This window comes from Sus scrofa, chromosome 3 (assembly GCF_054392235.1).
Source record: "Sus scrofa isolate SSC_HxYL_T2T_F1_AM1 chromosome 3, Sscrofa_HxYL_maternal_Yorkshire_Landrace_v2.0, whole genome shotgun sequence".
Lineage (NCBI taxonomy): Eukaryota > Metazoa > Chordata > Mammalia > Artiodactyla > Suidae > Sus > Sus scrofa.
This window is the reverse complement of record NC_139385.1, coordinates 71,755,708-71,775,779: the sequence shown is the minus strand read 5'-3', so window position 1 is coordinate 71,775,779 and position 20,072 is coordinate 71,755,708.

Below are 20,072 nucleotides of genomic sequence, written 5' to 3'. Positions count from 1 at the left end.
TGCAACAGGCTCCCAGACTTAGAATCCTCACATGGAATATCTTTTATAACGTTTTCACTTGGACACCCAGTTTATCTGTGTTTTCTGATTTTTTTTTTTTTTTTTTTTTTTTTGGTCTTTTTAGGTCCGCACCCCCAGCATATGGAGGTTCCCAGGCTAGGAGTCTAAAAGGAGCTGAAGCCATTGGCCTATGCCAGAGCCACAGCAACTCCAGATCCAAGCTGCGTCTGCGACCTACACCACAGCTCACGGCAACGCCAGATCCTTAACCCACTGATTGGGGCCAGGGATCGAACCCGCAACCTCACAGTTCCTAGTCGGATTCATTTCCACTGCACCCCAGCAGGAACTCCTGTGTTTTCTGATTTGAATGTATTATTGGGTACACATATAGCAAACTGTTATACATATCACTTTCAATTTCACTCATGTGGTGCTTCAGTGGCTGTATTGCATCATCTTAGAAGCAATGCTCAACAACAGACATTGTGGTACCAGTATCTTAGCTGTTCCACAAGAAATTTTCTGTAGCTTTCAATGCCCCGTGACTGTATTTCTGTCTCTCTCTGCTTCCTCTCCTATTCTCTTCCATCTGTGTGTGTTTCATTAGTGCTTCCAGTGACATCTGAGATTTTTTGTTTATTTTTTTTCTTTTTATGGCTGCACCAGTGGCATATGGAATTCCCAGGCTAGGGGTCAGATCAGAGCTGCAGCTGCCAGCCTACACCAATCACAGCCACAGCAACTTGGGATCTGAGCAGCATCTGTGACCCACACTGCAGCTTGTGGCAACACCAGATTCTTCACCCACAGAGAGGCCAGGGATCAAACCCAAATCCTCACAGACACTTATGTTGGGTTCTTAATCCACTGAGTCATAATGGGAACTCCAGCACCTGAAGTTTTAACTCCATCTGCCTACAGAATTTTCAGGACCCACCCCACCCAAGTTACTCTGAGACCCATTGCTGATTTCGCTAGGGAGAACCACAGAGACCACGCCGAGCCTGAGGCGTGACAGTGAGGCCTCTGCTCTGTCCAGACCAGGATTTCGGAATACTCACCCTCCTTACAGCTTCACAGGACCAGGGAGACTACAGAGAGGGAGTGGGGAGGAGCCCCCAGAACGCCACCTGCACACCACGAGCCCCACCCACCCAGGACCTGAGAATGCACATGGTCTGCTCAACACCATTTTTTTCTTCCTCTTCAGATTCCCTGATGACTTTTGGGTTGTTGGTAGGTTTTCCCTTTTTGAACAGCCAAATGCCTGCAATGAATAGAAGTGGGTTAAAAGTGCTTGGTGAGGAATTCCCAACGTGACTCAGCGGAAACGAATCCAACTAGGAACCATGAGGTTGCAGGTTCGATCCCTGGCCTCGCTCAGTGGGTTAAGGATCTGGCGTTGGCCATGAGCTGCGGTGTAGGTCGCAGACGCGGCTCAAATCTGGCGTTGCTGTGGCTGTGGCGTAGGCCGGCAGCTATAGCTCCGTTTCAGCCCCTAGCCTGGGAACCTCCATGTGCCACAAGCGCAGCCCTAAAAAGACAAAAGACCCAAAAAAAAAAAAAAAAAAAAAAAATGCTTGGTGAAAACCATGAAAGTTTGGCCTCACCCTGAACAGGAGCGTTTCACCTTAGCCTAGGGCTCTAGGAGTTGAGTCTATGGGGCAGGGCGGGGGGGAATCTCCAGGAAGGAAGATGGAATGCATATTAAAACACATGCCATGTGTTAGTGGAGTTCCTGTTGTGGCTCTGTGGGTTTAGAACACCACTAGTACCCATGAGGATAAGGATTTGAACCCTGCCCTTGCTCCTTGGGTTAAGGATCCGGTGTTGCTGCCAGGTATAGGTCAGGGATGCAGCTCGGATCTGGCGTTGCTGTTGCTCTGTCATAGGCTGGCAGCTGAAGCTTCGATTTGACCTCTAGCCTGCGAACTTCCATATGCCACAGGTGTGGCCCTAAAAAGAAAAAATAAAATGAAAACACCGTTAGTATATTTCATTATCACTTAATTCCTTGTAGTGTTTTTTTCCCATGTGTTCACCCTTCTGTGGTTACAAGATCACCAGCAGGTCCATCTGATTAAACCAGAATCCACCCTGTAGACTTTCAGAAGCTTGCCCAGTGACAAGTGTCCTGATACCAGACATTCTTCTCACACTGCCTCATTTCAAACTGCCTTCTGGGAAGACAAAAATTGGCTAAGATTTCTTAAAGGATGAAGCAAACATTCCTTTTTGCAACTTATTATATATTTATGAGATAGACATTGTTATGGGACATTTCAACTAGAATTTAGGGCAGTATTTGATTAAGTATTTGGAAAATGCTCAACTTCTTGATGTTCGTAAATTCTGTAAGTGGCCATGACAGATGGTGATAGGAGAAAGGATGGACTAAGATTGGTGGAAAGGAGAAGCACAGGAAACATTACGATGAATGATAAGAATGAATATGAATGGGAGCTCCCTGATGGCTTATCATGTCAAGGATCCAGTGTCACTGCTGTGGTTCGGGTTGCTACTATGGCGCAGGTTCAGTCCCTGGCTCAGAAATTTCACATGCTACAGTCAAAGCCAAAAAAAAAGAATGGATATTAATGTTCAGTGTTAGAAATTAGGTTTCAGCTCATCACCTGAAGATTTGATCACCTCAAAAGTACCCAGACCATGCCTGGTCTAGATGACAAGTCCTGGGGTATAATTGGTCAAGAGTCTGAAATTTGTAGAATTCGCTGGATTACTGATGTTGCTCGCCCCAAAGGAGGAAGAGGAAAGTTGATGTTCCTTCATGATCAAAGGTTAGAATTTGAAATTCATGGCAAGAATGAAAAGGTGCACACTTTTGAATCAAGAGTGGTGGCTGGGGCTTGAAATCGAGTTAAAGGTGAAGTTTAAGACAAATCCAGAGAACGGACTTCTGGGATTAAATTCAGAGTTGGAAAGGTCCAATTGCCCTCTCCATTCAGGATTCCCACAGAAACACTCCTGAAAAGCAAACCTCCAGCCAGAACAGGAAGGAGATAAAGTGCAGTGTTTACAAGCACAGATGCGAGTTTCAGCCCTGGATCTACCGTGTGCTAGCAATGCAATCTTGATTGAGTTAATTGACCTTAATGAAACAGTGTGCTTGGAGTTCCCATTGTGGCTTAGCTGTAACAATCCCTGGTCTTCCATGTGCCGCAGGTTCGGCCCTAAAAAGACATAAAAGAGAGAGAAGCAAGCCTGACAGAGGGCCTGCTGAGGACCCTGCCACCTTTCCATCTTCCAGGCACTTGGGGTCCACAGGGAACAAAGCAGAGTCACACACCCCCAACCCCCACAGTAACTAGCCCAGTCTCCTTTCAGTTGCTCAGGGCAAAATCTGCTGCGATCACTTCCTGTTCCTCTCCTCACATTTCACATCCATTTAATCAGTGAATTCTGTTGGCTCTCATTCCATGACGTGTCCAGGAACTGATCCTCCCTTACCGTGTCGCCCACTGCCTGGTCCCAGGCTGCCACCGTCTTCTGCCAGGACCATAGACATGGTCTCCCAACCCCACCCCTGTCTCCTTGGGATTGGTCCTTAGGCTGGGCCATCTTGTCAGAACCAAGAAAGATGCTGTCATAGCCCATTAGTCCCTGAAATCCACTCTCAGAGTGAAGGCCAGAGTTCTCACTGTGCCCCTGGGCCTTGCAGGGTGCAATACTTGTTACTTTTCAGTCCTTGTCCCCTGCTACTCTCTGCACGCTCCACCAAGCCTCACCGGCCACTTTGCTGTGCTCCAGCAGGTCTCCGCTGGGGTCTGTGACCCTTTGGCAGTCCCTATTCTTGCAAGGGTCACGTTCCTTTGCCTCCTCCTCCTCTTTGTCAGTGAAGCCCACCCTGACCGTTCAGTTAAACATTGATCCCACCCACCCAGAATTCCCCAGTCCCCTTCCCCACTTTATTGTTCGCCAAAACATGGATCACTTTTGACTCCTCCCATAGACACACACACACACACACACACAGGCACATGCATGCTCACACATGCACACATAAACACACAGACACATAGTCATACACACATACATATACACACATACACCCATATACATACACATATGCACGTGCATACACATAAACACACACAGGTGCAGTATACACACACATATACACAGCACATGTGCACATGTACACATATGCATACACATATGCACACAAATACGTGTGTGCACACACATACATATATACATGCACACACAATAACATAGGTCTCCCATCATCTTCTAACCTTTTACTCAACTGTGGTTGGAGTCAAGCCAGCAAGAACACAGCTAACCTAGCAGAGCACTTTTTAAGGAGCCTTGCAAGAGCCTCCTGTTGTATATGAATTCTAAACATTTGCAGTTGAACTTGGCAGCTCATGCATTGTAGCAAAGGTGAGGCTGAGTGTTCCCTCCCTTTTTAGAAAGAAGGAAACAGAACTTGTGGGCACCATAGCTAATGTTCACTGGGCCTTTAGCGTGAGCCAGAAATTTAGTTGTATTATTTCATCATTTCATTTAATTTGTTATCATTACCAAATTTTAGAAAGGACAAAATCAAGGCCCAGAAGGGTTAAGTAACCTGTTCCAGGTCACACAGTGCTGTCTGAGTCTGGGGGGAGGGGAGCGGTGTCTCCCAGCGGGGTAAGTTTGGAGGGTCTTCATGGTAGGGCCAGGACCTGAAGAGCCTGCCGGCATTCCAGAACAAACAAAGGTGAAGTTCAGGATGTGGCCACCTGGGGGCAGTGGATCAACACCAAAAAGGAAAGGCAACTGCTTGCCGAGCCCTCTTGGAGGCCTCCAAGGGGTCCATTTGAACCTCTATTTTACACGTCTCCTGGGCAGTTGTGGGAATTGCATAAAAATGTGGTGTTGGGGCCCGACTTCCCGGGATGGAAGCTGCCTCCATCGTTTAGTGTCTGTGTGATCTCAGGGAAGTCCTTTACCTAGAAGTCCTTCACTCCTCTGCAAGGGCTCACTCGGCAGTGGGCTGGGTTGGACACCAGCGCAATAGAGGACAGGTGGCAGCGCTTACCTGCTTGAAGCCAGGTGTTTGCAATTGTCACAGCAAGTAGCGGGGTTGAAGTGGCAGCCAGCAATGGGTCAGAGCAGAAGGGGGTTACAAGTATGGTAATAGAAATATCTTGGCATAACCACAGGCAAAACAGTTGGTGAGCCAGCAAGAGAACCACTCAAACTGAACTGTCAAAAGAAATCAAGGAGGATGAAGAAGAGGCCATGCCCCCTTGCCTAATTTCTACATTTTTTTTTTTTTTTTAGTCTATTTGGGGTTGCACCTGTGACGTATTGAGATTCCCAGGCTAGGGGTCAAATCAGAGCCGTAGGCCTGGCCTATGCCACAGCCACAGCCAGGCCAGATCCGAGCCACATCTGTGACCTACAACACAGCTCATGGCAACACCAGATCCTTAACCTACTGAGCAAGGCCAGGGATTGAACCTGCCTCCTTATGGATACTAGTCAGATTCGTTTCCGCTGCACCACAATGGGAACTCCTCTATGCTGTTTTTGAACCCGGAACCTATTTACTAAAGAAGAAGCTGGAACTCCAGGAGGAAGGACCCGGTGACACATGGCAACTGAACATGGTAATGATTCCTTCTGGCCTTCCCCCAAATGGGACCTATGGCATTTACTTGGGTGACTGGGCATCGGGAAAAGGAAAATACCTAAACATTTGGAGGCTGTTTGCCTACAGACTCCTAGCAGACTCTGATAACCTGAGACCCAGAGAGTAATCATGGCCCCTTGTTCGGACAGGAGCATGTAGAGCTGGGGAGTAAATGGCATTCAGAGTAGGTCCCCTAGGGTTTGTACTACCCCGTGGTCATTTCCCTAATCCCTGTCACGTGCATTAGGGATAGACATACTTGAGAGTTGGCTTAGTCCATAGAGTTCTTTTAATTATAGTGATTTGAGTGGGTATATAATAGTATTTCAATGTGGGGTTTTTTGTTTATTTGCTTGCTTTCTAGGGCTGCACCTGCAGCATGTGGAGGTTCTCGGGCTACGGGTCAAATTGGAGCTGCAGCAGCCGGCCTACACCACAGCCACAGCAATGCCAGATCTGAGCCATGTCTGCGACCTACACCACAGCTCATGGCAATGCCAGATCCTTAACCCACTGAGTGAGGCCAGGGATGCAACCCACATCCTCATGGATACTAGTTGGGTTTGTTCGCTGAGCCACGATGGGAACTCCTCAATGTGGTTTTAATTTTACTCTTCCAAATTGACTAATGATATTCAGCGTCTTTCATATGCTTATTAGACATTCACATATCACCTTTGCTAAAATGTCTATTTTGCCCATTTTTAATTGGCTTGTTTGTCTTCTTACTGAGTTCAGTTCATTATCCTGGAAATGAGTCCTTACCACATATGTGGTGTGCAAATAATTTCTCTCAGTCTGTGATTTATCTTTTTGGGATTTTTTGTTTGTTTGTTTTGTTTTGTTTTGTTTTGTTTTTGCCACACCTGGGGCATGTGGAAACTAAACCTGCAGCACTGCAATGAGCCAAGTTGCTGCAATGATAACACTGGATCCTTAACCTGCTGCGCCACAAGAGAACTTCAATATCTTTCTTTCTTTTTTTTTTTTTTTTTGCCTTTTTCTAGGGCTGCTCCCGTGGCATATGGAGGTTCCCAGGCTAGGGGTCTAATCGGAGCTACAGCTGCCGGCCTAAACCACAGCCACAGAAACACGGGGTCTAAGCCACGTCTGCGACTTACACCACAGCTCAATGGCAACACCAGAGCCTTAACCCACTGAGCAAGGCCAGGGACCAAACCCGCAACCTCATGGTTCCTAGTCGGATCCGTTAACCACTGCGCCACAACGGGAACTCCATCTTTCTTTCTCTCTCTCCCTCTCTCTCTCTCTCTCTCTCTCTCTCTCTCTCTCTCTCTCTCTCTCTCTCTCTCTCTCTCTCTCTCTCTCTCTCTCTCTCTCTCTCTCTCTCTCTCTTCCTTCCTTCCTTCCTTCCTTCCTTCCTTCTTTGTGTGTGTCTTTTTAGGGCTGCACCCATGGCTGGGAGTTGAATTGGAGCTGCAACTGCCACCCTACACCACAGCCACAGCAATGTGGGATTCGAGCTGCGTCTGTGACCTACACCACAGGTCACGGCAATGCCAGAGCCTTAACCCACTGAGTGGGGCCAGGGATAGAGCCTAGGTCCTCATGGATACTAGTCAGGTTCCTTACTGCTGAGCCGTGACGGGAACTCCCCCTTTTTTGTTTTCTTAATAGTGTCTTTTGCAGAGCAAAGGTTTTTAATTTTGATGAAGTTCCATTTTTATTCATTTTTAAATACACATACCATAAAATTAAGCATTTTAATTGCTTTCTACAGCAGCAGCACCATTTTACATTTGCAGCAACAAGGCATCAGTGTTCTAGTTTTTCCACATTCTCACCAATATTTGTTATTTTCCGTTAAAAAAAACAGCCATCCTAATTAATATTAAGTGATATCTCACTGTGGGTTTAGTTTACATTTCCCTAATTAATAATATTGAATATCTTTTCATGTGCTTATTGGCCATCTGTATATACATTTAGAGAGATGTCTAGCTAAGCTCTTTGCCCATTTTTAAACTGGGTTGATTTTTTTTTTATTGTTGAACTGCAGGAGTTCTTTTTTAACTTTTGGATATTAATCCCCTATCATCTATATGATTACAAATATTTTCTCTCCTGTGGCTTGTCTTTTCACTCTCCTCAGAGTGTCCTTTTATTATTATTATTATTAGTCTTTTTGCTATTTCTTGGGCCGCTCCCGCGGCATATGGAGATTCCCAGGCTAGGGGTCCATTCGGAGCTGTAGCCACCGGCGTATGCCAGAGCCACAGCAACGCGGGATCCTAGGCACTCTGCAACCTACACCACAGCTCACGGCAACGCTGATTGTTAACCCACTGAGCAAGGGCAGGGACTGAACCTGCAACCTCATGGTTCCTAGTCAGATTCGTTAACCACTGCGCCAGGACGGGAACTCCCATAGTGTCCTTTTAATACACAATTTTTTTTTTTTAATCAAGAAGACTTGATCTCTCTGTGCTTTAGAATTCTCACCTGTTGGAGTTCCCTGGTGGCCTGGCAGTTAAGGATCTCTGAGACCCTTCCGCCATTCCTCAACCTAAGCATCTCTTCCATTTGGCTCTTCCTGAGTTATAGCCTTTATAATAAATTGATAATAATAAGTGAAGTGTTTTCCTGAGTCCTGTGAGCCATTCTATCAAAATTTTCATAAATAATGGGGTCAGAGAAACCCCAGATTTATAGCTGGTTTGTCAGAAGGACAGGTGGCAAGCTGGGACTTGCGACTAGCATCTGTGGCTGGGGTAGGGGGAGGAGGACAGTCTTGTGGGGCTGATCACTTAAACTGTGGGGTCTGTGCTAACTTTGGGTAGTTAGTGTCAGTATTGGATTGAAATGTGGGACACCCAGTTGGTGTCAGAGCTGGTTGCTGATATGGAAAAACCCACACACTTGGTGTCAGAAGTGTTGTGAGTGAAAACAGCTCATAAAGGAAATAAAAGGCATAGAGATTGGAAAGGAAGAAATAAAACTGTCTGTATTGCCAGATGACATGACTGTCTACATAGAAAATCCCAAAGTCGGAGTTCTCATCATGGCGCAGCAGAAATGAATCTGACTAGGAACCATGAGGTTGCGGGTTCTATCCCTGGCCTTGCTCAGTGGGTTAAGGATCCAGCGTGGCCCTGAGCTATGGTGTAGGTCACAGATGAGGCTCAGATCTGGCGCTGCTGTGGCTCTGGTGTAGGCCAGCAGCTACAGCTCCATTAGACCCCTAGCCTGGGAACCTCCATATGCCGAAGGTATGGCCCTGAAAACAGACCAAAAAAAAGAAAGAAAAGAAAAGAAAAGAAAAGAAAACCCCAAAGTCTCTGCAAAAGAAACTCCTTGAACTAATAAGTGAATTTAGCAAAGTCACAGGATACTAGGCGAACACACAAAAAGAACCCATATTTCTATATGCCGGCAATGTACAAGTGGAAACCCAAATATAAAAAATCAATACCATTTATAATACTAAAAATATAAAATACTTAGGTATAACTCCAATATACATACAGGGTTCATAAGCTGAAAACTACAACACACTGAAAAAATTCATCAAAGAAAACCTAAATAGAGAAGCATATCATCTTCATGAATAGGCAGATTTAACATAATAAACATAATAATTCTCCCTAAATTCATTAAACTCAATTTCAACAAAAATCCCAGAAGAATTTTTTATGGACATAGACAAGATGATGGCATAGTTTGCAACTGCAGCATGGGTTTAATCCCTGGCCTGGGAACTTCCACATGCCATGGGCACAGTCAAAAAACAACAAACAAACAAACAAAAGGAAGTAGGTTATAGGAGACATGAATGCTCAGAGGCAGGGAATATTGAGGTCCCTCTTAGAAGCTGCCAACCACAGTCCACCTCCCGGCCTGCAGAAAGTCAGGTTCCTATCACATGCAAAACATATTCTCTCCTTCCCAAGGTCTCCCAGACTCTCCTCCCACCACAGCATCAGTTCAAAGTCCAGAATTTCATTATCTACATCAGGTCCAGCTGTGGATGCAGCACCTTGGGTATAGTTCCAGCTCTTGAATATGGTTCCTCTCTCTGTGGATTTGTGAAACTGAAGAGATTTGCTCACACACTGCTGTCCCCTGCAGCAGTGGGACAGATATAAGATAACTGCTCTAGACATTCTCAGTCAAAACTCCTAGACAAGGAAGGGAAAAGGAAAGGGTTGGTCCATAGGAATTCTGAAATCCAAGTGGCTAGACCTTGCAAATTCCTTGATTCGTTTTTATGGCCTGCAAATAGCGCTCCATGACTTTTTGCCTCTGAGACCAACTTTCCTTTATCACGACAGGTAGTGCATGTTTGCACATGAATAACTTACTCAGCCTGCTTCCTATCTGCAAAATTTTGGAGGTCCAGCAGCCTTTATTCACTTTGTACATCTTTGTCTCTTTCAGTCTAAGTCAGTAGTATTTCTGCTTATATAGTTCTCTTTGTGGGTCTTTGTGGGTCTTCTATGGGAACACCCACATGGAACTTTTTGGGTCTTCTATGCATCTCATTGGAGTCCACTCCCATTCAACCAAAATCATTCCCATGAGTCTCTAAGATTAGCTCTTCTTGGAGTTCTCTTGTGGCACAGTGGGTTAAGGATCCAGTGTTGTCACTCCAGGGTCTTGGGTTGTTGCTATGACTTGGGTTCAATTCCTGGCCCAGGAAATTCCACATGCCATGAACACAGCCCAAAATAAATAATTTTACTTATTTTTAAAATTTTTCTGAAGTCTTAACAAAAGGTCATACTGTCGTATTCTTGCCTTCATTGCCACATCATGTTTTTCTGGGAATGCTCAAAAGTCCTTTCTTAACTTTAGCATTGTTTTCCATCTAGAGAGATTGAGAACTTTCAAAACCATCAAGTCCTTTTTTTAAATTGAAGTATAATTAATTTATAATGTTGTGTTAATATCAAGTTTGTACAGCAAAGAGATTCAGTTATGTGTACATATATTCAGTTAAATATATATGTATTGCTTTAGATTATTTTCCATCATAGGTTTATTACAAGATATTAAATATAGTTCCCTGGGTATATTTAGGCTTTTTTTTTTTTTTTTTTTTTTTTTTGCTTTTTAGAGCTGCACTGGGGGCATATGGAGGTTCCCAGTCCAGGGGTCTAATCAGAGCTACAGCTGCCAGCCTACGCCACAGCCACAGCAACGCCAGATCTGAGTTGCATTTGTGGCCTACACCACAGCTCACAGCAATGCTGGATCCTTAACCCACTGATCGAGGCCAGGGATCAAACCTGCCTCCTCATGGATACTAGTCAGATTTGTTTCTGCTGAGCCGTGACGGGAACTCATTGGGCTTTTAATTTGGATCTCCCAGTACTTTAATGAGAAATGTTTCATATATTTGTGAGCTATTCATGAATTCCTGCTTTTGTTTTGTTTTGTTTTGCCCATTTTTCTTTTGGATTCAGGTTGCACCTGCCATATTATTTATCTGTAGAAGTTCTTTATCTATTCACCTATAGATTTTTTAATGGGTATATGTACCATGAATATTGTCTTCCTTTCTGAAATTCTACCAAGCAATAATGCTATTGGGTCAAATATTTTTGGAATTACATTTGAAGGCTATAGAATTTTTTTTTTAAATCAAAGTAATACACACACATAATTTTGAAAGTCAGCCCATGGTGAAAAGTCTATAATAAAATAACTAGTCTGTGAGTTCCCATAGTGGCTCAGCGGTTAAAGAATCTGACTAGCATCCATGAGAATGCAGGTTCAATCTCTGGCCTTGCTCAGTGGGTTAAGGATCCGGCATTGCGGTGAGCTGTGATGTAGGTTGCAAACACAGCTTGGATCCCAAGTTGCTGTGGCTCTGGTGTAGGCCAGTGGCTACAGCTCTGATTTGACCCCTAGCCTGGGAATCTCCTTATACTACCGGTGCAGCCCTAAAAAACCAGCCAAAAATAAAATAAAATAAAATAAAATTGGAGTTTGGGTCGTGGCTCAGTGGTTAACGAATCAACTAGGAACAATGAGGTTTTGGGTTCAATCCTTGGCCTCGCTCAGTGGGTTAGGGATCTGGCATTGCCGTGAGCTGTGGTGTAGGTCACAGACTCAGCTCGGATCCCTTGTTGCTGTGGCTATGGTGTAGGCCGGTGGCTACAGCTCCGATTAGACCCCTAGGCTGGGAACCTCCATATGCCATAGGAGTGGGCCTAGAAAAGGCAAAAAGACTAAAATAAAATAAAATAACAAGTCTGCTGGTTCCCCACATCTCTCCCCTTTTGTTACCTCCCAATTCCCTAGAAGCAATTACTTTCAGTGAGTTTCATTTTTTGTTAGCATGTACCTCTCTATTTTAAAATAATATACATGCTCTGTCATCTCTTAATAATCAGTCTTATTTGTTATTCATTCATTATTCACTGGCATCCCATTGTGGCAGAAAGGGACTTTAGCTTTCTCACTGTTTTTGGCGCAATCGATAATCGGGTTTCCATTATTATGCTTATGAAATACTGTTCACAACTAAGCCAAGTGGAGTATTAAGATTACGTTTCGAATGGAGTTCCCGTCGTGGCGCAGTGGTTAACGAATCCAATTAGGAACCATGAGCTTGCGGGTTCGGTCCCTGCCCTTGCTCAGTGGGTTAACGATCCGGCGTTGCCGTGAGCTGTGGTGTAGGTTGCAGACGCGGCTTGGATCCCGCGTTGCTGTGGCTCTGGCGTAGGCCCGTGGCTACAGCTCCGATTCAACCCCTAGCCTGGGAACCTCCATATGCCGTGGGAGCGGCCCAAGAAATAGCAACAATAACAACAACAACAACAACAAAAAAGACAAAAAGACAAAAAAAAAAAAAAAAAGATTACGTTTCGCTTGTAATATAACCTTCTATGTTTACCTCATTCATTCTTTTTTGTTTAGCTTTCTCCAACACTCTGGCCACATCTTCCCCGGCATTCCCACAGCTCCATACAATGTCTCTCACTATGATTTTTCATAGGGTCGACTCTATCCATTGTTTTCTGGAGACTTCCATCCCAGAGACCTCTGTCCTCTGCCCTCCAGTCTGAACTGGTTGGTTTCTAGGTGTGATACACAGTTGCCTTCTGAGAAAGGACGCATTGTTTTGTGTGATTATCTGCTGGTTGGTCCATTTTTTAATTAGAAGATCTGAAAAATATCTTTGTTCCCTGGACACTTCATTGATAGTTTGTCTAGGCATAGAACGAGCTCTTGGGTTAAAAAGCTTTGTCACTCAGGATTTTTTAAGTGTAGCTCCATCACCTTTTGTCTCTCAGTGTGGTCATTTCTTTTAAAAAGAAAGACCATCCTACTCCAGTTTAATGCTTGTAATATCTTATCTCTCCGAGGAGCTTCACCACAATTTCTTTGAGACGCTCGTCTGCTCTGCCATCCCGAACTTAGAACTGTCTCCTGTCCCACAGCTAAAAGTAAATTGTAAATTGGCATATATGTTGTTATTTAGCCTCAGGTCACCCCAGGGGAAGCACTTGAAATGATCCTCAAACTTTAGTGTCCATCACAATCCCCCAAGGAATTTCTAACAATTGCACCTACTTTCTCCCATACCCAGATACACTGATACAGTGGGTCTGGAGCAGGGCTCAGGAATGCAAGCCCTTAAGGAATTTGCACCTGAGTGACTCCCCTTGGAAGGGGTCCAGCCTCTGGGTGTCTTGGGAATGAAGTCTAATTGCAGTTCTGGCTCCAGATCAGACCTGCAAAATTCATTTCACCCTTGTGGGCCTCAATTGCCTGGGCCCCAAAGCGCAGGCAATGTCTGCCTGCCTTCTTCATCCCCTGTTATGTGGACTGATAGAGATGAAGGCTGGGAAAATCTCAGTAAGCCACCCAGCCCTCGGAAGCTGTATGGGAGGACAGTGACCATTCGCACTGCATGACCAGCTGTGGTGTGTGTTCCACTCCACCCTGGGCCTTGTGACACCACGTGACTCAGCGTCTCTGATGAGGAAAGGTAGTTTGGACTAGTGGTTCTCAACCTTGTCTGACCACCCTCAGACTCACCTGCTGATGACAGGGGCCACCTCCAGAGAGCCTGGTCTAATAGCCTGGGAGTGGGACCCCATCATCTGTTTGTTTTAAGATGCTTCCTGGAGTTCCCACTGTGGCCCAAGGGGATCGGTGGTGCCTTGGGAGCACTGGGTCAAAGGTTCGATCCTGCCTTGGCACAGTGGGTTAAGGATCCAGCATTGTGGCAGCTGTGGCTTAGGTTGCAACTGAGGCTCAGATCTGACCCCCGGCCCCAAAACTCCATGTACCACCATGTCGTGGAAGAAAGAAAGAAAGAAAGAAAGAAAGAAAGAAAGAAAGGAAGGAAGAAAGAAAGGACGGAAGAAAGAAAGAAAGAAAGAAAGAAAGGAAGAAAGAAAGGACGGAAGAAAGAAAGAAAGAAAGAAAGAAAGAAAGAAAGAAAGAAAGAAAGAAAGAAAGGAAAGAAAGAAAAAAAGAAAGGAAGGAAGGAAGGAAGGAAGGAAGGAAAAAAGAAAGTTGCTTTCTGCCTGATTCCCAGGTGCTGTCAAGACTGAACCACAGGCTAGGTAATCCAGAAGTCCTCTCTCAATTCTCAAAATAATTGGGGCCGTGCTGAGGATGGCCAGGCCAGAGCCACAGATGGTGGCACCAGGTGGGCTGGGGCTACTGCATCAGTTCTCAGCTTCCCCGTCTCTGCTCAGCTCCAGCAGGACCCTCTCCCTGACCAGCTAAGCCCTCAATTTACTGCGTAGAGAGCAGCTCAGGCTGCAGTGGGTCACAGCTGTGCACCTAGCAGGGGGCCCCAAGACACTGTTCCATGCAGCCCCTGAGATGTGGGGCAGTGAGATGTGGGGGCGCGGGTGGGGGTGCAACTGTCCAGGGGACCAGATTAGTGCTGAAGTGTTTGCAGACCTCAGGGAGGGAGAGCTCCCAGCGGGGGGGCGGGTGGGGGGGGGTGCTGCCTTTTTACAGAACAATTTTAAAAGTCTTTTGAATTCATTACAATAACACATGATCATTATTTTAAAAACTTCAAAAATACATAACAGGATAAGAAAGAAAGAAAGAAAAAAAAAAAAAAAAGAGCAACCAAAAATCACACCTAATACTACCATCCAGCAAGAATCTCGGTTGAGGAGTTCCCACTGTGGTTTAGGGGTAATGAACCTGACTGGTATCCATGAGGACACGGGTTTGATCCCTGGCCTTGCTCAGTGGATTAAGGATCCAGTGTTGCTGTGAGCTGTGGTGTAGGTCACAAACGTGGCTTGGATCTGACAGCGCTGTGGCTATGGCACAGGCTGGTGGCTGCAGCTCCAATTTGACCCCTTGCAAAAAAAAAAAAAAAAAAAAAAAAAGAATCTCAGTTAACATTCTGAAATATTTCCAAATATCCGTTTGCATCATGACCCTGACGGTGATGTATTAAATGTTTACTCCACAACAGACAAAAGCTGAGCCTTGCGTGAATTACCTCAGAAGATCATCAATTACACAAGGGGTAAGTACATCGATAACTATTCTTAGAGGTAAAGAAATGGGTAAGACACCTACCCAGGGTGCCCAGATCTGTCTGGCTCCAACACGCTGCCATTCACTCCTCCCAACCACTAAAGCCGATGCAATGTACATTAAAGGTAACCTCCAAAAAAGAAAGTTCTCTGTTCTTTTTTCTCTTATTATCTCCTGCCTTTTCCCCCCAATCATTGAAATGCCTATTTAGTTTACTAGTAATCAAAGAAAAGCAAATCTGGGAGTTCCCTGGTAGCCTAGCCCTTGAGGGTCTGGTATTGTCACTGCTGTGGTGCTGATTCCATCCCTGGCCCAGGAACTTCCACATGCCATGGGCATAGCCAAAAAAACAAATTACATTATAAAGTGTATTTAATGCACATGAAAATATTTCCAGCGTACATAAAGCAAAAACAGTAGGATACGATCCCAATTTAAGTTTGCATAATGAATCTATATGAATTAAACAAAAGTTCAGTCTTCTTATTACCCTAAAAAATAAAAAGAGGGGGAGTTCCCGTCATGGCTCAGCGGAAATGAATCTGACTAGCATCCCTGAGCACCAGGTTCACTCCCTGGCTTCACTCAGTGGGTTAAGGATCTGGAGTTGCCATGAGCTGTAGCGTAGGTTATAGAAGGGACTTGGATCCCATGTTGCTGTGACTGTGGTGAAGGCCAGCAGCTACAGCTCTGATTGGATCCCCTAGCCCAGGAACTTCCATATGCCGTGAGTGTGACCCTAAAAAAATTTTTTTTAAATAAATAAATAAAAAGAGGGGACCTAGTGTAGGGTATGTTTAGGATGAGCTGGATTCCAATGCAGATTTATGGCATATTCACAGTTCCCATCGTGGGCGTGAGGGCTGACAGACTGTGCAGAGATAGGCAGCTAGACAAGTTCAAGGAGAGTATTGTGTGAGGGCCAGAAGGGACCTGCCCAAGTAAAACCCTGAGTCAGGGCAAAAAACTGGTTTCAGACATGTGCCCCAAAGCCACAGTGCCAAGGCCAGAGCCTCCGAGTTGCAGGTGCCAATTTGCAAGCAAGTTGCTTCTCCCACAGGTAACTCTAAGGTGCGGTTCCCTGGAGAGTAGAAGAAGGCTGTGTTCATGTAATGATGGTTAATGACACCCTTGAGCAATGCTGGATGGGCCAGGGTTTGCAAATATGAATAGCAACAGCCTAGAAGAATGGTTCAGTGTTACCAATTGTATCTCTGAGTAGTGGAATTAACCAATAATTATATATTTTTGATACTTCTGTATTTTCTACATTTTTATACTAAATATATAGTAATATATATAAGAAATCATACATATGATCATATATGTCCTATATCATATATATATATATATAAAAGAAATCCTTTTTTTTTTTTTTTTGGTTTTTAGGGCCACACTGGCAGCATATGGAGGTTCCCAGGCTAGAGGTCCAATAGGAGCTACAGCTGCCAGCCTATGCCACAGCCACAGCAACACCAGATCCAAGCCTCATCTGCGACCTACACCACAGCTCACGGCCACGCTAGATCCTTAACCCAGGGAGTGAGGCCAGGGATCGAACCTGCAACCTCATGGTTCCTAGTCAGATTCGTTTCCACTGTGCCATGATGGGAACTCCCTTCTTTTAAATGTATATAAAAGAAATCCTTCTTAGGGAAAATTTCAAATATACCAGAAATAAAGAGAATTAATCTTCAAAAATAATTCCAAAAGTAGATAAAATAAATTTAAAAAGTAAAGAGAATGAATCTTCATGTGTCCATCCCTCAGGTTCCACTATTCTCAACATTCTACTCGTCTTACTTCATCCATCCATACCTCAACTTTGTTCTTTCTAGAGTTTGGAGGGGTTTTTTTGGCCATTCCCTCAGCATTTGAAAGTTCCCAGGCTAGGGATCTAATGCACACCACAGCAATGACCCAAACCACAGCAGTGACAATGCCAGATCCTTAACCCACTGAGCCACCAGGGAACTACCTTTCTGGAGGTTTTTTGTTTGCTTGTTTTTTTGTTTTAGGGCCACACCACAGGCATTTGGAAGTTCCCAGGCTAGGAGTTGAATGAGAGCTGCCAACCTACACCACAGCCACAGCAACACTGGCTCTGAGCTGCATCTGTGACCTACACCACAGCTCAGGGCAATGCCGGATCCTTAACCCACTGAGCAAGGCTAGGGATGGAACACAAGTCCTCATGGATACCAGTCAGGTTCGTTACCACTGAGCCATTATGGGAATTCCAAATTTTCATTCTAAAGAAGACATTTTTAGTGCTGCAACTTAGCTGTCCACCCCTGTCATTTTGCAGTTGTTATAAATATTGCAAAATATGTATTGTGCATGTTAAAAGTGATGTGCCTTGTGATGTATTCATTATTTTTTCGATGTTCTAGGTATCTAATATATCTCTTTAATTATATTACATGTAGTATTAGCACTAGCATTTGTGTTTGACAAACATGTTTGACAGTCCCAAAACAATAATTTTTGAAGACAGAGTATGCAAAAGGAGGATTCCGGCCTAGGTTTATAGGCCATTCTGATCAAGTTAAGGGTGAAGATTTTCAGTCTTCTAAACAAAGACATAAAAGAGTTCATCTTGGAGTTCCCTGGTGACCTAGCAGTTGGGGATCCAACATTATCATTACAGTGGTGCAGGTTCAGTTCCTGGTCTGGGAACTTCCGCATGCTGCAGGTGCTGCCAAAAAAAGAGAGAAAAGTTCATCTTTATGGCGAAAGACATTTATAAATGGGTTTTACATGGGCTGGTAATTTGAGGTGTTCTATTCCTTTGTGCACAGTCAGCAATGGCCTGGCCTATCTTAGTCCATTTGGGCGGCTGTAACACATTCTCTTAGACCCAAGTGGCTTGTAAATAGTAGAAATTTATTTCTTATAGTTCCAGAGGCTGGGAAGTTCAAGATCAAGGCACTAGCGGATTCCGTGAGACCCACTTCCTGGTTCATAGCCAGCTGTCTGTCTTTTCACTGTGTAGAAGTAAAGGGAAAGGAAAGGTCTCTCTCTCCTCTCTCTCTCTCTCTCTCTCTCTCTCTCTCTCTCTCTCTCTCTCTCTCTCTCTCTCTCTCTCTCTCTCGGCTTCACTCTCGGCATCTGGAAGTTCCAGGGCCAGAGACTGAATCTGAGCCTTAGCTGTGACCTACACCACAGCTGCAGCAACATTGGATCCTTAACCCACACTCTGGGCCTGGGGATCAAATCGAACTGCATTGCTGCAGAGACCACACGGATCCTTAACCAGCTGCACCACAGCAGGAACTCCAGAAGAGTCTCTTATAACAGCCCTAATCTCATTGATGAGGGCCCCACCTTCGTGATCTAATATCCTCCCCAAATTCCCATATCCAGATAATCACCTTGGGCCTTACAATTTAACATATGAATGTCTACAGCAGGATCCAAAGTTGAAGGGTGCTTAACTACAAGTAACAGCTCTTTGACCAATAAAGGGGCTAATTATTGTAAATGGCTACTGGAATCTCCAAACAGAACAAAGTTTTCATTTAAGAAAAAATGTCACAAACAGTAAAAAATCTCCAAAAGCAAATTATTTAGTAGCAGGACTTCTTGCCCAGGAAGAAAAAGGGTCATACTCTTGGTGAGAATCTAATAATACCAGATATAAGATTAGAATTGACTGAATTCTAAAATGCAATACAGTGTGCAAAAATGGAGAGATTCTGTTCCCCCAAAATACAATAAAGCACTATTCTGATGACAGTCACATGATGCCAAAAAGGTTTTATGTAATACACTAAAATCAACAATATCCAGAGTTCCCACTACAGCACAGTGGGGTTGGTGGCATCTCTGCAGCACCAGGACACAGGTTTGATTTTGGGCCGGGCATAGTGGGTTGAAGGAGCTGGTGAGGCGAGAGCTGTAGCATAGGTTGCAACTGTGGCTCAAATCTGATCCCTGGCCCCTTGAAACCCCCAGACCATGGAGCGGCCCAAAAAGAAAAAATAATAAAATAAAATCAGCAACATCCATATCCAGGCTGGTGAGTCAACAGATTTCACCGATAAATATCACATCTTAACATTTGTGGTATTTGTCAATAATGGTGGAATTCAAAACCACTTTTTCTGCTACAAAGAGCTGCTGCATAATCCATTAAGAATATATAACAATTATAAACACACATACAGCTAACCAAGAGCTCCAAAATACATGAAGCAAAAAAATAACAGAAGTGAAAGAGATATAGATAATTCAACAATACTAGCTGGAAATTTCAATACTCGATTTTCAATAATAGGTAGAAAAATTAGACAGGAAATCAACAACAAAAAAAATTGATTTGAATGGCAGACATCTACAAAATACTCCTCCCAACAACCAAAGAATAAAACTTCTCCAATGCATATGGAACATTTTCAAGATAGACCATATGTTAGCCCATTAAACAAACCTCAATGAGTTTAAAAGTGTGGAAATAGGAGTTCCCATCATGGCTCAGTGGAAACGAATCTGACCAGCATCCAGGAAGATGCAGGTTCCATCCCTGGCCTTGCTCAGAGGGTTAAGGATCTGGCATTGCCGTGAGCTGTGGTGTGGGTGGAAGACACCACTTGGATCCCTTGTGGCTGTGGTTGTAGTGTAGGCCAGCAGCTGCAGCTCAGATTCAACCCCTAGCTTGGGAACTTCCATATGCTGCAGGTGCGCCCCCAAAAGACCCCCAAAAAAGCAAGTGTGGAAATAATATAAAGTATATTCTCCAATCACAATGAAGTGAAATTAGAAATTAGTAATAGAAAGAAAATTTGGGACACTCACCAATATGTGAAAATTAAACAATGCACTTTTGAATAAAAATTAGGTCAAAGAAAATGAAAAGGAGGAGTTCCCGTCGTGGCGCAGTGGTTAACGAATCCGACTAGGAACCATGAGGTTGCGGGTTCGGTCCCTGCCCTTGCTC